Source organism: Protopterus annectens, chromosome 1.part2 (assembly GCF_019279795.1).
Source record: "Protopterus annectens isolate FY-2018-M chromosome 1.part2, PAN1.0, whole genome shotgun sequence".
NCBI classification, from domain to species: domain Eukaryota; kingdom Metazoa; phylum Chordata; order Ceratodontiformes; family Protopteridae; genus Protopterus; species Protopterus annectens.
In genome coordinates this window covers 662,557,367-662,574,396 of record NC_056727.1, presented here as the reverse complement: position 1 = coordinate 662,574,396, position 17,030 = coordinate 662,557,367, and positions in this window count along the sequence as shown.

The window sequence follows — 17,030 nt, the reverse complement described above, 5'->3', positions numbered from 1 at the left end:
AGCAGCTATTTCAAATTTCCATAATGGCTTCAATGATTTTTCCTTGATATCTCACCATTTCGGCAAAACCTTGTTCAAGGGAGTCATGCATTTAAAACCACCCTTTAAAGAACCCATTGAACCTTGGATTTTGACCTTAGTCTTACAGGCTTTAATTTGTCAACCTTTTGAACCAGCAGCCACCTGTGATATAAAGTTTTTGTCTTGGAAGACCTTATTCCTCATAGCCAGCACCTAAGCCAGGAGAATATCAGAATTACAGACATTGTGTGTAAAGCACCCATACATCACATCATTTTTCACAAGGAGAGAGTATCCCTTTTGACTAACCCCTCCTTTTACCCAAAGTTGTTTCAGACTCAAATATCAACAAATCCATTGACCTGTCAGTTTTCTTCTCAAAGTTTTTAAACAAAGGAGACTATTATTTGCATTTATTGGATGTACACAGGCAATTATGTTTTTACTTAGACAGGACTAAATCATTCAGAAAATCGTATCAACTATTCCTGTCATTTTCGGGTCCTAGATTGGGCAAGTCACTTTCCAAAGTCACTTTGTCAAAGTGGTTGAGAGATTGCATCACCTTTGTTTATCAGCAAAATAAAATTAGTCTATCAGCTAAAGTCAAGGCACATTCCACCAGATCAGTTTCCACTTAGCCTTTCATTCAAGAGCCTCTATGGATGACATTTGCGCACTTGGGCTACCCCTCATACCTTTATTATTCATCACAAATTGGACATGGTCTCCAGAGGAAGAGCATCCTTTGGCTCTATGGTGCTCAGGAATATCCTTCCATAGGGCCTCCCAGGACATAAAGTAGCTAGGGACTCTGTCCCAACTGTAATAAATTAATGAAGATTGACAACATTAGATAAAGAAGTTCCATTCTTACCGTAATGTTCCATCTGTGTTGTCGATCTTCATTCATTCATGACATCCCACCCTCCTTCCCTCTCCAAAGGCTGCTGGAGGTTCGGACCTTGTCCTGGTTCTGTGATAGGGCAGTTTCTCAGACAAAGCTTCTGTTTTATTATTTCTACAGGCATACTTTATCTCAAGCGAAGGGAAGAGAGGCACCATGGCTAACCTTAGCTCGAGAGTTTCTGGCTGGCTCAAGAGTGATATATCGTCTGAGTCGGTTCCGAAACCCAACTGTCAAGAATGAATGAAGATTGACAACACAGATGGAACTTTATGGTAAGAACATAACTTCCTTTTTCCAGAGGTTACCTTATCCCTTTCACTCTTTATCCAAGAACTAGAACAAGACTCCCCAGTGTTTCAAAAGCTGCTAGAAAAAAAGTCATCCAAGAAGTCTCACTAGACCAGATAGGATCCAGATTTTACTCAAGGTTCTTTTTAGTGCCAAAAAAGACAGGCGACTGGAGACCAGTTTTGGATCTCAGCATTCTAAACAAATTAGTTCAACAGTCCAAGTTCCAGATGGTCACAGTTCAGTCAGTACTTCCCTTTCTAGAGGAAAATTATTAGATGTGCTCAACCAACCTTCAAGATGTGTATTACAACATAAAAATGGATAAATGCTCAAGACAGTTTCTTCGCTTTTGGTTAGAAGCCAGTCACTATCAGTTCAGGGTGCTGCCCTTTGGTCTCACCACCACCCCTAGGGTGTTTACCAAATGTATGGCAGCAGTAACAGCTCACTTGAGACTGCATGGATTCTGGGTGTTTCCATATCTAGATGACTGGCTCATCACCACTTCCACCAGACATCTAATACTACAGGCGACAGAATTCACTCTACAATTGTTCCTGAATCTAGGCATCATGGTCAATCATACACAGTTTCAGCTGACTCCCTCTCAGGATATGAAATTCATCAGAGCTCATCTGCTCATCTTGCATAGCCTCTCTCCCCACCCACAGATTACAGAAAATAAAATCTCAAGTTCAATCCCTCCTATGCACAAAGTACCAGCCTTAGTGGTGCTTCAAGCATATGGGTCCATGGCAGCAGTTATCACTCTGGTCCCATTAGTGAGATTTCATATGAGGTTACTGCAGTGGCTTCTTGTAAGTCAGTGGTCTATTCTAACCCATCCTTTGAACCACACCATACTTATCACCAGTTGCTGCAAAAAGGACCTATCCTGCTGGATGGAATCCAAACAAATTCTTTTGGGCCACTCCTTTGTCCCTCCTCAACCCAAAACCATAGTGACCACGGATGCCTGCCATATGTGGTGGGGGGCATTATCTGGGTCCCTGAAAGAGGCCAATCTGCATATCAAAGTCCTGGATCTGAGAGTGGTGCTACTAGCATTGGAAGCATTTCAGTCTGCTCTTCCTCAAGGAATAATTGCAAGTCAATCAGACAACATGTCTGTAGTCTGGTACATCAGCAAGCAAGGGGGAAAAAAATCCTACCCCCTATGTCGATAAGCCCTCTGAGTGTGACAATGGGCTATTGCCTCCAACTGCTTTCTGATAGCAACACACATCCTGGGGTGTTCAAACGTGATAGCAGACAAACTATGCAGATGCATTCTACTGCCTCACGAGTGGTCTCTCAGTCCCAAGATAACAAAGAAGATCTTTCATCTCTGGGGCCAGCCTTGCTGTGACCTTTTTGCATCACCTCAAAACAACAAGTACAGCAGCTATTTTGCCCTAATCTCCCCTCAGAGAGTCCTCAAGAGATGCTCTTCTCCTCGATTGACCCCCAGGTCTCCTCTATGCCTTTCCTCCTGTCCCTCTGATCTGTCTCTTCCTCAAGAAAACAGTCAGGTTGAGAAGCAAAGTAATCCTCATTGCACCCAATTGGCCTCGAGAAAATTTGGTTTCCCTTCCTATAGCCTCATCTAATTCACTGTCCTTGGATTCTGGATCCAGTTCCAGACCTTCTGTCTCACCTTCAGGGACTGATGCATCCCAGTTTTCAGAGTCTCAAGCTAACTGATTGGTTCCTCCAATTCCATCGCCAGACATAATGATATTCCATCTTCGGTATGAAAAATTTTGCTGGCATCACATAAACCATCCACCAGGAATCTTTACCTCAGTAAATGGAAGAGATTCTCAATCTGGGCTTTTGATAATGGCTTTGACCCGTTCTCAGCTCCTGTGGAAAAAGTTTTAATATTTCTGGCCATCTTTTTTGCTAGAGGAACTTCCACTTTTACTGTTAAGGTCATTCTCGCTGCCATCTCTAATTTTCCTAATGGCTTTGGAGACCTACCCTTAATTTCACATAGACTGTGTAAGATCTTCCTGGAGGGCACTATTTAAAGACCCTCTACCCCCATGGGACCTGACTGTTTTACAATCACTGGTAGTTACCCCCCCCCCCTTTAAACCAGTCGCTACTTGTGACTTAAAGTTCCCCTCTTGGAAACTGCTTCTGCTTACAGCTATAACCTCTGCAAGATGAGTTTCCGAATTGGAAGCCTTATGTTCAAAACCCCATTACTTAATTTTCCATAAGGATGCATTTACACTCAGATCCAGTCCATTATTTCTTCCGAAGGTAGTCACAGAGTGCAACATTAATCAAGCTATAGACTTACCTGTTTTCTTTCCCAATTTTTTCAACAAAGGCGAATATTGCTTACACTTGTTAGATGTTCATAGACAATTAAGTTTCTACCGCAGCAGAACTAAAGAATTCAGGAAACCAGAAGAATTATTTATTTCCTTCTCTCGTGCAACCTTAGGAAAATCTGTCTCTAAGGTTACTTTGTCAAAATGGTTAAGAGGTTGCATCACTTTCATTTATAACAGAAAGAATCTAAAGCTACCTGAAACAGTGAAGGCACATTCTAGCAGATCTATGGCTACTTCAGCTGTTTTCCATTTGAAGGTTTCCATGAGTGAAATATGTGCAGCAGCAACATGGACTACTACGCATACCTTTATTACTCATTACAAACTGGACTTGGTCTCCAAGGGAAGAGCCGCCTTTGGTTTTATGGTTCTCAGGAATATCCTTCCATAGGTCCACCTAGGATCTAAAGTAGCTGGAAAATCTCTCCCATCAGTCAAGAATAGATGAAGATTGACAATATCAGATAAAGAAGTTATGTCTTACCATAACGTTCTGTCTGTGTTGTCAATCTTCATCTATTCTTGGAGTCCCACCATCCATTTCCCTCCTGTGGATTCCTGGAGGAGTGAACCTTTGTCCATTTTTTTTGTTAGGACTCACCTTGGACATGGCTTCTTCATGTGGATTAGTTTCCTTCTATTTTTCTATAAGTCTGAAAACTCGATCTGAGATAAGGTAGAGAGAGGCATTGTGGGTAGACTCTTAGCTTGAGAGTTTTTTGGCTGGCACAAGCTATATAACGGCTGAATCGGTTCTGTGGATCGGAACTGTAACCCATCAGTCAAGAATAGATGAAGATCGACAACACACATGGAGCATTATGTTAAGACATAACTTCTTTTTTTACACATCTGAGGTATGTCAGAAAAATAAAAGAAACCATAACTACACTGTCCCCATCCCCAATAGAAGCTATAATGACCCTCTGTGCATACCTCTAAGGTTTGACTGTGATTAGAATTAAAGTAAGGAACACACAATCCCCAGCCCCCCCACACAACCTTTAGCATCCTCCTGGACACACATCTGAGCAGGGCTGGTTTTAGAATGGGTGCAGTTAAGGATAGAGGCTTATCACTAAATCCATGTCAAAATCCATTTATACATTCTGGGTATGGAGGCCACCAGAATCTTAGAAGTTATAAGTATATGAATGTTCTGTGACGTATTTTAAACTTTACTTTTGAAATATAATTGCTTGTTAACTGCATTTATTAACTGTTCCACAGAAGAGTTGTGTAAGTACCCAACATTATTGTTCATGTGCACAGATAAAAATCAGATTTATTTTTACACGCACACACCCCCTACTGCATGTTTTTGAGGTGCTGGGGGGATTAACCACAACCCATGGATACACACATACACACACACACACACACACACACACACACACACACACACACACACACACACACACACACACACACACAGAGACAAGGGAGGGCATGTAGACTGCACACAGAAAAAAAACAAAAAGAAGAATTCAACCTTAGCAAAGCACTGTGAAATGGCAGTCCTACTCACAGGGCCACAGTGTCAATGAACAGTTGCTTTCACACACATCCTCTTCCTGCCAAATCACCAAAGATAAAAAACTATAATTTGTAAGGTATATGCTTGTGATAGTAAGTGAAAGACAATATAGCCAGCTTGTCACATTTAAATACACTGCAACCATGCCCCCCATCCTTCACACATAAAAGTGTGCGCTAGAAAGAGAAATAAATTACAGCGAGCTTGTTACTCTTACAAAACACACACAAGCCATAGTTTCGCAATTGTTTCTGCAAATAGCAATATGCTCTGCAACATTTGTACTGCCCCAACAGATCAGTGACTGTTGTTCAGCAGTCATCATACAACAATAGGGGTAAGTCACTTTTATTTACCTCATTGAGGAATACCTGTATACCTGTCAATATCCCTGAATTTAAAGAATGTCCTTGATTTTGCCTATAAGTTTTACTTGTAAAAAGTTTGATTTGCTGTTAAATCATTTAGGATTAGTCAGTCAATAAATCCAAACATCATCTTTCCATACTTTTTATTGTTCACATAATATGAATATAGATGCAAAATATGTTGGGCCAGATTCAGGAAGCCTCCGTGTAAGAGTTATAACTCTTACACGGAGGCTGCAGTTAAACGGTGTGATGTCAGCATGTCATGCATATGCATGAGGTGCATGAGGCATGCTGAATCACACCGTAACTCTTACACTGTCCGTGTAAGACAGTAGGGGGCGTGTCCGTAGGCTAAGCCCTGCAAGCGGACATGCCCCCGGAAGTCTAGAATGGCTGAAAGTAAACAGCCACGAGAGAGGCCATGAAAATGTGAATAAACACACTACACAACACATGCCCCCACAGACCAGCAATGTAAAAAGTGAACAGATGTTATAAAATGAAAATAAAAACTGTTTTATTTTTTTTAAACCCCGTAAATGTTTGCTACTGTGTGCGCTCGTGTGCGCGGGTGTGCTACTAGCGCAACTGCAGTTAGCAATCAGTAGAAAAGAATATAAGAAGTAAATATGCAAAGTAAGCCAAGAAGTAATAGCATAGTGGTAGAGTTGTCGGCTTAAGAGCAGACAGGTAAGGTTCGAGCCCACACATCAACCTTTTTTTTTTTTTTTGTAAATAAGCACTAAAAAGGCCCCTGACAGTATTGTACAAATGTAAAAGTATTTCCTTTTGTAAAATGGAATGAAATGGAGCATAAATTTCAAGTAATACAATAATAAAATTATTTAGAAATGTACTGATAGCTAAGCTGCTGTGAGACAGAGTGCCCGTAGCTGAGTAGTGTTTCAAAGGCTGCAAATTGCTTGCTCGTAGCTAAGCACCGGTTTAACAGGCTCAAACTGTGTGCAACTAGCTGTGCTTAGCTGAACATGTGTGTTACTAGCCAATTAAGGTTTAACCCAGTGCACACCATTTGCGCGGAGGTGCGCGCCGCGCCCACAAGCTAACCGCCGGTGCGCATGCGTTAGCTCCATGCAAACGAGCACAGACCTGGTTTTAAGTGTTTAAAAGTGCTTTTGGCATGTTTGATTGACAGGTCCTCAACTCATGTCTAGACAGTCATGAAAATTAAAAATTAGTGGTCAGATTCGAACCCAGGATACCATGCACTAGAGTCAAGGTACTAAACCACTAAGCCATGACAGCAGTACTTAGAAATGCAGAAATAGCATATATATAGGATATAAATCAAAATGGAGCATGATAAAGCAGTTTCTGTGAAGTAGATACAATTCCAAAATGGCCAATCATAGAAATGTGCGGGAAAATCGGCATATATAAGCCCCATAGGCGGGAATACACAGAAGAAACGATTGTAGAATAGACCTGCAGGCAGAATGAGTGGAGTAGGGGAGGGACGTTGCTTTCGAGCACAGCGGTGGGGTGTTGAGGAGTCCAGATACATGGTCTGGCTCCTAGTTCACTATCATGAGGCCCAACTCATGCAGGGCCAGGTCTCATGGGGAGCATACAGGCCGGAGGCATGGGACCTGTTGGCTCATGATCTCACTAGTGCTACTGGGATTCCACGTACTGGTGACCAGGTCCGTCACCACCATGCGGACCTGAAGCGACGTAAAGAAGACCAGTTGACCCAATGGATCCAGGTGGCCCGGGATATGCCCAACGCCCCACTACTGAGTAAGTTACATTTTACTTATGTATGTAAGGAATTCAACTAGCTGATACCATGGAGATGTGTATTCCAATATTACTTGTTTTGTATTACAGCTGCAGGTGTCCGCTCTATGAATCGAAGGGCGCATGACCGCAGGCTGGTGCGGCTGCACCACCATGCAGGTTAGTAACCCCACCTAGTACTTGTAAATAAATATTATAGTGTAGCACGTAGCAGAACACTGCAGTGTATTGATTAAAAGTAATAGAATGTGCAAGCAACAAGTGAAAGTCTGCAGGTATGGCTGCAACAAGTTCATCAGTATGCAAGTTAAACTGGAAATATAATTGATAGAAATAAATAGTTCTGTAATACAGATGTCCCACCATTAATTAAATGTAGTATAACCTGCAGTAGTCTCAAGAGTACAGCTTCAGAAGCTGAGTTAATCACATGCGAGATATATCCCCTGTTGAAATGCTGAATCATGACAGAAGTGAGGCTGCTGGAAAGTGTTTGAATCACCACAGGTCTAATATGTGAAAAAAGCCTAGAAGTACCAACCTGAGCTGTGAAATAGCAGGATGTGTGAGAGTGACTGAAAGGATAATGTATCAATAAATAAAGTAGTAATAACCCCTGAATATATAAGCCTCAGTGTGGTTCTACAGAACTACATGCATGTGGGAATTAAAAAGTAACATCCCAAACTGATTGCAGTGTATTTGAATCTTGAATGTTTAAGCCAAAATCTGTATATGGTGATGACAGTCAACAATTTTCAGATAGAATGAATGATTGTCTGACATACTAAACATCCATAGTTGCCCCCTGCCCTGTCATCAAAGTGTAGCAGGAGGATGTATCTGATCAAAGTCACAATAACTAGGATAGTGATGTATCTGTAACAGGTCTAGCATGACAGTCAATAAAGAATCATTGTGAAACTATCACCCACAAGTTAATTGTGTTTCTATTACAAATGTATATTAATGTATAATGTATGAATGTGTCATCATTTTCTTTCCCCACCCCACCCTATAATTGCAAATTAAAAAACTCACTAAATATTGGTATGTGAACATTTCATTAACCATGGACATTTGTCCTGTTGTTTCAAAAATATATGCATGTCCATTGTTGCATGTGCCCTGTTTATACCTGCAAACCTGATGGCCTGTTGCCATTAATCAACCCTGCATGTTGTTTGATTGTGTATTTCTGTTCAAATAATGCATGTGATATTGTTATGCCTGTTGTTCAATGGTGTTAATATCTGGGTGTTTGTTTAATGGGAATACCAATGCATGCTGTTACAACTAATTTGAATGGAATAATATGCTACTAACCCAAACTAACATAACATACTCACAAACCCAGAACGCTTGGGAAGCAGGTCCCAGCGGACCCACCTCTCCCACCTCAGCTGGCGATTGCACCTGGCACTAGTGCCCAGGCTGGACCCTCCTCCGGTGGCCCTGTGCCACCTTCGGGTGGAAGCGCTGCAGGGGATGGGGCCCGTCCCCCCTCTGCAAATGTGGCCGGAGGAGCCCGTCCACTGACCCTCCAAGGTGTCCAGTCTGTGGTGCGAAGGGAGATCCAAGACTCTGTTCTTGGGCCCCTATGCCAGCTTGAGGCCCGGGTGGCACAGCTAACGGGCATGCCCATTGTCCCGCCTGCACAGCCCCCAGCACAGCCCCGTCCTGGGCTGTGAAGGAACAGTGGCAACTGCCTATGGGTGGGGATATCAGTTCCACTGTTGCCATCTGTGGGCTCATGTGCCCTGGATATCCCAACCTCCGTCCCTGTCAATTGTGTAACCCTCCCACATGTGTCATACACCACCCCTGTATGCGTCTTGTCTGTCTTGTCTGTTAACCTACCCAACCTACCTCCCCAGCTATACCGACTACCTCACCTGGCATACCACTCTCACCTGATAAAAAAACAAAAAAAAGGGCACTCTGTACCCACAAAAAAATTATGCCCCATACATAGCTGTCCATGTTGCACACATGTCCGCTGGACATTGAAACTGTTAATTACAATTGGCTGTACAACAGGTATTAATGTTGTCCTGACACCTCTCTCAGGGGTGGAAGGTTCCAAATGTCACACCAAATTGCATACAAATGCACAGCTGTTGCTGAGAAAGACATGGGCAGCTATGGACCTCACCTACATCCTTCCTGCAAATTCCAAGCTTGTTTCCCTACTGTTTTACCCTCTTTGTGACGCCTTTTTTACCACTTTCCTGTCACCCCTTTTTCTTTTCTTTCAAAGAAAATAGCGTGGGTGTGCGCTTGTGTGGACGGAGCTCACCGCCAGTGCGCATGCGTGAGCTTCGCGCAAATGAGCGCAGACCTGGTTTTAAGTGCTTAAAAGTGCCTTAGGCACTTTTGATTGACAGGTCCTGTACTCAGTTTGAAAGAAAAATAAATTCCCACTGTCAGTCTCTAACCCAGGACCTCAGTAACACTAGTCTGTACGACCTACCACTAAGCCATGACTCTCATACAAGAATATAGTGCTAAAATAAATATAACATGTAATAGTAGGAATCAATATAAAGGCAATATAGGATGTATACTACCCAAAGCATGTCAGGTAGAATTTTAATGCCTAAATTACTGGATTCCCATACTAGTTTAGTGTTAACAGAAACAGCCCTGCTAATTGGTAGCTTGTGCATAATAATGTAAGGTAATGTACATATATGAAAGTATGTATATGTACACATACATATACATATATATATATATATATATATATTAATACATATGAAATATTTATTTATTTATTTATTTTATTTTACATTTGTTGACCGGGATAGTCCGACTGGATACATGTCCATTTTCAGCGGAGGCCCGGGGAGAAAAGCTCCACAAGGAATGATACAATATAGTTACAAAAAAGTGAAATAGTAGTGCAATAAAAAATAGCAGAAAGGAGAAATAGGAAAATACAAAATTACAAAATTACATACAATTTAGTTACTATAACCTAACAGTTTAATTAGGATTCTTAGTGCAATTATTACAGTAGTACAATAGAAAAAAATGAGACAGAAATTAAAAAGTAGTTCCAGTGGTGAGCAGATAGTAGGCAACTGGATTAAGTATCCCCACTGAAGTTGTCCTATGGAGTAAGTGAAGTATCTGTTTGACTGAGGGCATCTAATCTGGATGTATGCATGGGCAGAGCCATTTCGCCTTAAGATATTGTTTTAGAGTTTTTAAATTGATCAAGGGAGGAAATTAGCCTAAGGTTGGGGAGGGCATTCCATAACTTTCCAGTGGTGTTAGCAAAGAGAGCTTCACCACCCATATTGTTGGATTTGGTGGTGTGGACAAGGTGTCTATTAGAGGAGCGAAGGCAGCTAAGATTGGAGTAAGGAATAATTATTGTACTCAGTGCCGGGGTTTTTCAGGTTGTTTTAGGATTTTAAATGCTTCTGTGAGTTGGTTCAACTTGAGAAGATAGGGTAGTTCTAGCCAGTCTAGTTTTTTCAGATTAAGGCAGTGATGTGTTCTAAATGGGGATCCAGTTACAAATCTAGCTATGTGGTTATAAGAGGTACAGAGTTTGTTCAATTCACATTTGTTTAGGTAAGAAAGAACAGGAGAGGCATATAGGAGAGTAGAAAGAAGGTGAGTACGGGCTATGGCTAGTTTGGCAAAAGGGGTGAGAAAGTTCTTTATTCTGTATAAGGATCCAAGTTTCTTATTTACAGTCTTAATAGTTTGATTGATATGCAAGTCAAATCTAAGTTTGTTGTCAATGACAACTCCTAGTAGTTTTGTATAGGAGTCAGGTGAGATGATGGTTCCATTATTGGATTGAATGGTGAGATGTATGGGAGGAGGGGTAGGAGTGGGGAAAAGGAGAAGCAATTTGGTTTTGTTTGGGTTTAGGATGAGTTTATGCTCTGCAAGCCATTTCTCGACTGTAGTAAAGCAGAGTTGGGTGGCTACTTGTAACTTGGATACAGAGGCATCAGAACATATAAGGGTAGAGTCATCTGCATATTGGATACATGTGGCTTCAGGGATAACTGAGTGTAATTCATTTATGAAGACTGAAAAAAGAAGGGGTCCCAGAATAGAGCCTTGGGGGACACCTATGGTATTAGGTAACAGGTGTGAAAGCTTATTATGCCACTGGACAGCTTGTTGTCTTCCAGAGAGGTAAGCATGGAACCAATTAAGGGCTGAGCAATCTAGGTAAAGGGATTCCAATGTGTTGAGAAGTAATTGGTGGTTTACCATGTCAAAGGCCTTTGACAGGTCCAGAAAGAGGGCAGAGGATATTTTTTTATTGTTCCGGTTTTGGTTAATTGTATCGGTAAAGGAGAGTAGAGCTGTTGTCGTACTATGGTGAGGTCTGAAACCATGCTGGGAGTTGGTCAACAGATTGTTATGGGTAAGATAATGAATAAGTTGTTTATGTACACATCTTTCCATAATTTTGGCTAGCGGTGACAGTATAGCTATTGGTCTGTAATTTGATAATTCTGTGGAGGCACCACCTTTATGGAGTGGAATGACATAAGATATTTTCCATATAGAGGGGATTGTGGCCTCGGTTATGGCTCTATTGATTAGAATAGATATAGGGTAGGCTATAACATCTGCAGCTATTTGCAGGTATTCAGCTGGTAGTAGGTCTGCAGAGAGGGTAGTTGCTTTTAGTTTCTTCAATAAGGCTCTGATAAAGGATGTAGGGATGGGCTGGAAGGTAAAATAGGGAAGTGATTTTACTGCAGTGTTTTTAAGAGACGAGAAGGAGGGTAGTTGGTTGGCTAAAGACTGAATCGTCTCGTAAAGAAGGAATTGAAATTATTTGCTATTTCTTCTGGGTTTTTGCCAATGAGTGTCCCAGGGGTAGGTGTTGTTGATTTGCCAGAATGGGGAAGGTTATTTAAACCTGCCCAGAATTTCTGGGGGTTATTTTGGTGTTTATTTTGTAGGTGACAAAAGTAGTTTTTTTTGTCCAGGGTGATGGCTTTTTTCGTCTCATTTCTCAGCTGTTGGAATTTGATACGGTCTATGGGTACCTTAGTAGTTCGCCATTTATCCCATGCCTTGTTTCTAAGTTTGATTTTGGTTTTGGACTCTCTTGTTAACCAGGGTGTTATCCGTACCTTAACTCTGACCTGTCGTTTAGGGGCATGATAGTCAAGAATCTTGAGGAATGTGTCAGAAAAGAGACACGCCCTCGTCAAGGGGAGGAATTTAGCCTAGACCAGTTGCAGGATTTGAGTTCAGTTATGAATTTTGTTGAGTCAAAGTTTTTTTTATTTCTTACAAGCCTGTGTATGGGCAGGGTTGTGCTAGAAATTTTATCTTTTATTATGAATGTAACTAGATGATCACTAAGTTCATTTGGGAGAGTCCCAGTTGTATATTTATGGGTGTGACTTTTTGTTAGTATCCAGTCGAGAAGGCTCTCTTTTTGGTTTGCATTACCTAACCTAGTAGTAGAGGCTATGTTTTGGGAGAAACCATGCAGGTTTATAAGAATGGGATTTGTGTGTGATGAACATTGGGTCCAGTCAATATTGACGTCACCTAGAACAATAGTTTCTTGAGGGTCATTGGTAGCTATCCAGTTGAGAGTATTCTCCAAAGTTTCTAAGTTTTTTCCGGGTGGTATGTAGGTTACAATTAGATTAAGGCTTTTTTGGTTGTTTAAGCATAATTTTAGAGCTAGTGATTCTGCATTTGAGACCTGAGGTGGTTGGATGGGATTCATAATGAGATTAAGCGTACTTCTGTACAAGACTGCTATTCCTCCACCCCTTTTTTTTATGCGATCAGCCCTGATTATGTTATACCCAGGTGGAATGATCTCAGTGTCTTTAGTAGCTGGTTTGAGCCAGGTTTCTGATAAACACATAATGTCAGGGAGGTAGGTAGCTATCATTGCATGTAGATTATGTACCTTATTGATTATACTTCTTATGTTTAGGTGGCAAATGAGAAGGGAATTTGTAGACCTGTGGGATAAGGTTGAGCTTGTAGAGTCAGGGGTAGGGGATGGGCCTGGATTCGGGTGTATGTCACCATCCTTAGTTATATTTTTCTTCAGGTGGTCTAGGAGTCTTAAGAGTTTAATAATTAATTTTAGCCCAATTTTTGACTATAGTGGTAGGTGTCAGTATTCATACACACTCACTACAGGAAAAAGTGAAGATAAATGCAGCAACCAGAATCTGCAACACAGCCTGACTCCTGTGAGACTTACTAACCCTTTTAACTGCTTAAAGGTGGTTTCAGCACTTTGATTGACAGGTCCTGTACTCATCCTGAAAGAAAAAAAGTCCCACTGTCAGTCTCAAACCCAGGACTCTAGCAACACTAGTCTGTATGACCTACCACTAAGCCATGACTTTTATACAAGAGCATAGTGCTAAAATAAATATAACATGTAATAGTAGGAATCAATATAAAGGCAATATAGGATGTGTACTACCCAAAGCATGTCAGGTGGATTTTTAATGCCCGAATTACTGGATTCCCATACTAGTTTAGTGTTAACAGAAACAGCCCTGCTAATTGTTAGCTTGTACATAATAATGTAAGGTAATGTACATATATGAAAGTATGTATATGTACACATACATATATATATATATATATATATATATATATATATATATATATATATATGTATATATTAATACATATGAAATATAGTGGTAGGTGTCAGTATCCATACACACTCACTACAGGAAACAGGGAAGATAAATGCAGCAACCAGATTCTGCAACACAGCCTGACTCCTGTGAGACCTACTAACCCTTTTAACTGCTTAAAGGTGCCTCCAGCACTCTGATTGATAGGCCCTGTACTCAATTTGAAAGCAAAATAAAAGCATACTATTAGGCCCTACCACAAGACCAGTGTAACACTAGTCTGTATGAGCTACCAGTAAGCCATGACTCTCATACAGGAATATAGTACTAAAATAAGTAGAACATGTAATAGTAGGAATGAAGACAAAGGCAATATAGGATGTGTACTACCCAAAGCATGTCAGGTAGACTTATACTGTCCCAGTTACTGGATTCACATACTAGTTTAGTGTTAACAGAAACAGCCCTGCTAATTGTTAGCTGGTACCCAATAATGTCAGCTAATGTACATGTATGAAAGTATGTATATGTACACACACACACATATATATATATATATATATATATATATATATATATATATATATATATATATTAATACATATGAAATATAGTTGTAGGTGTCAGTATGCATACACACTCACTACAGGGAACAGGTGAGAGAAATGCAGCAACCTGAATTTACAACACAGCATGAAGCAGGAGAGACTTACTAACCTTCACACTCACAGAACACTGTCGACAGCATACCAGCATGGTCCACGCCCTTACAATCTGAAAGGGCAATGCCTATCTCACATACCCTTTTATAGCACTGTCCTGAAATCACAGTGAGACATGCAATCAGTACACAACTGGCTGCATGCAATTAGCAAATTCTGCCTTACAATTGGTGCAGAGGCCATCACATGGACCTATGCAGATACCTACAAAAGCATCCAGTACTAACACTCCACACATGCAATACATTTATTGCACAAAACCGACGGAGAAAGAGAGAGAGAGAGAGAAAGAAAGAGAGAGAGAGAGAGAGACAGAGAGAGAGACAGAGAGAGAGAAAAAAAAAAAAGAGCCAGCAACAAAACCAGCAGCAGCAGCAGCAAACAGCAAGTAGCACCACTGACACAGCAACAGCTGACACAAACACAGGTAATGCAAAGTAGCAGGTTAATACTGTGTTTACTGTGAAACCTCCAAATGTATCATAGTTCACTGTCTTTAGGTATGTCCATGAGATAGGTTGTGTGTACATAGTCCTGATATATATACATATGTAATATTGCTGTACATGTCGTCCATACTTAAAACTTCCATAGCTTAGAACACAAGGCCAGTTATGCATATGATGCAGTAGTTCACAGGGTCAGTAGAGGTTCCTCCTCATTGGTGTGGGACCACTGTGGTATGTATGGCACTGTTCAGGTACATATCCTGTAGTATGGCCAGGATTTACTATCAGTCTGTAATGTGGTGCTATGTCCTCTAGGGGTGAACGTATCACACATCCAGGGATACCATTTTGTAACAGTGATGCTGTGTGTTCTGCAATGTTGAGGGTGGCCCTCACCTGGACATGTGAGATGATAGGGAGGTTACATTCATCTGTGATAACTAATTCCACTTGTGTAGGAGAATGGGGGGGGGGATACCTGCACCTAAGCTGTCTGCAACAATGTTGCCAATATCTGTGCATTTGGTGAATGTGAAGCATCTTACCACTGCTGACCACAGATGCCTTGCCTTCATGTGAATCTGCCCTGTGCTGCAGTAGCCTCCTGCTATTGTTATACAATGTGCCTGTATCTGTAGTCCACTGGACAGGATAAATAAGTGGTGTGCATACGGTCTGGGTTAGATATGTGTGTGCATATTACATGCACTATGTGGGATGTCTGTGGTAAGCTTTTGCAAAGGGGCCAGCAGTGTGTGTTGTGGCTTCCACTGGCCCAGTGGGCTGCATGGATAGCATCACAGTCCTAGCTAGTGAATAACTGTGTAATTACATACATACATAGCAAGGTAGTGTACTGTGCTTGTGGTGTTGTTGGGATATGTATATCCAGGCTGAGTAATGTGTGTCCACATCACAGTGTTGGGTGGCAACACACATACAGTATGTTGGGATGAACACCCAGAGTGTTCCAGAAGTGTTGCCTGTGCAGAAATATCTGGCCATTACCTGCGCATCCCCCACAACACACACACATGCAACATATGGCAGAAGCAGTATAGCAGTACACATAGGTTCATAGGTTCATACTAGGCTATTTGCTTTAGGGCATTGATAAGCCTAGCCAGAATGTGTTTGTCTTTTTCCACCCAATTAAAATTTATTTTGCTATGCCCTTTTCCGAGGTTAGTATACTGTGCCTCTGTCTAACAGTGACATAGAAGTGATACCCGGGGTACAACTATGTTCTCCCATCCACTCATCCAGATTCCTATGGAAGAGAGTCAATGAGGGACTCTGCCTAACCTGTACTGTGAGTTCATTACAGAGTGAAGGGAGCCTCTGGGTTATGAATCTGTGCCTCCAGCATGTCCCATTTATTTCAGTGCTAAGGTTCAGGTCTCTTGAGCGTGTGGCCGTATGGGATTCTGATTTCTTGAGGTGCAGCATGTCCATTACTTCTGGGTTGGACATGGCTGTATACGTCAGGCACAGATTGCCTCTGAACAGGCAGTATGCCACTGAGTCCAGCTGGACTTTCTTTAACCGGGCAGCATATGGCATCTGTTTGAGCCCTTTGATCCTCTTGATGAGGTACTGTTGGGGTTTTCCCAGTTGCTGTAGGTGTCTGGTTACGCAGACAGTCGCCCATAGGTTCTCGTGGGGGCATCCGTGGCCGTACTGCCTCTGGCCTAAGTGCCCAAGGAGGTATGTCAACCTCCACTATGTTTTGGACTGTTATGCAGGCACAGGTGCGTATGGAAAGGTACACCAGACAGGGTCTGAGGGAGCTGACAGCATGTTGCACAGCCATGACAGATGGCATGCGTGACATTGCGAATGCTATTCGTAATTTCACAGATGTCGTTGACAGACATTGCGGGGACATACAACAGCTGCTCCACAACCAGATGTCCATGGGCCAGGGCGATGGTGTGCGTTTGCAGCGTCGACGTGGCCGTATGCCGGCAACAGCAGCAGCTGGCAGTCGCCGCCGATGACAACAG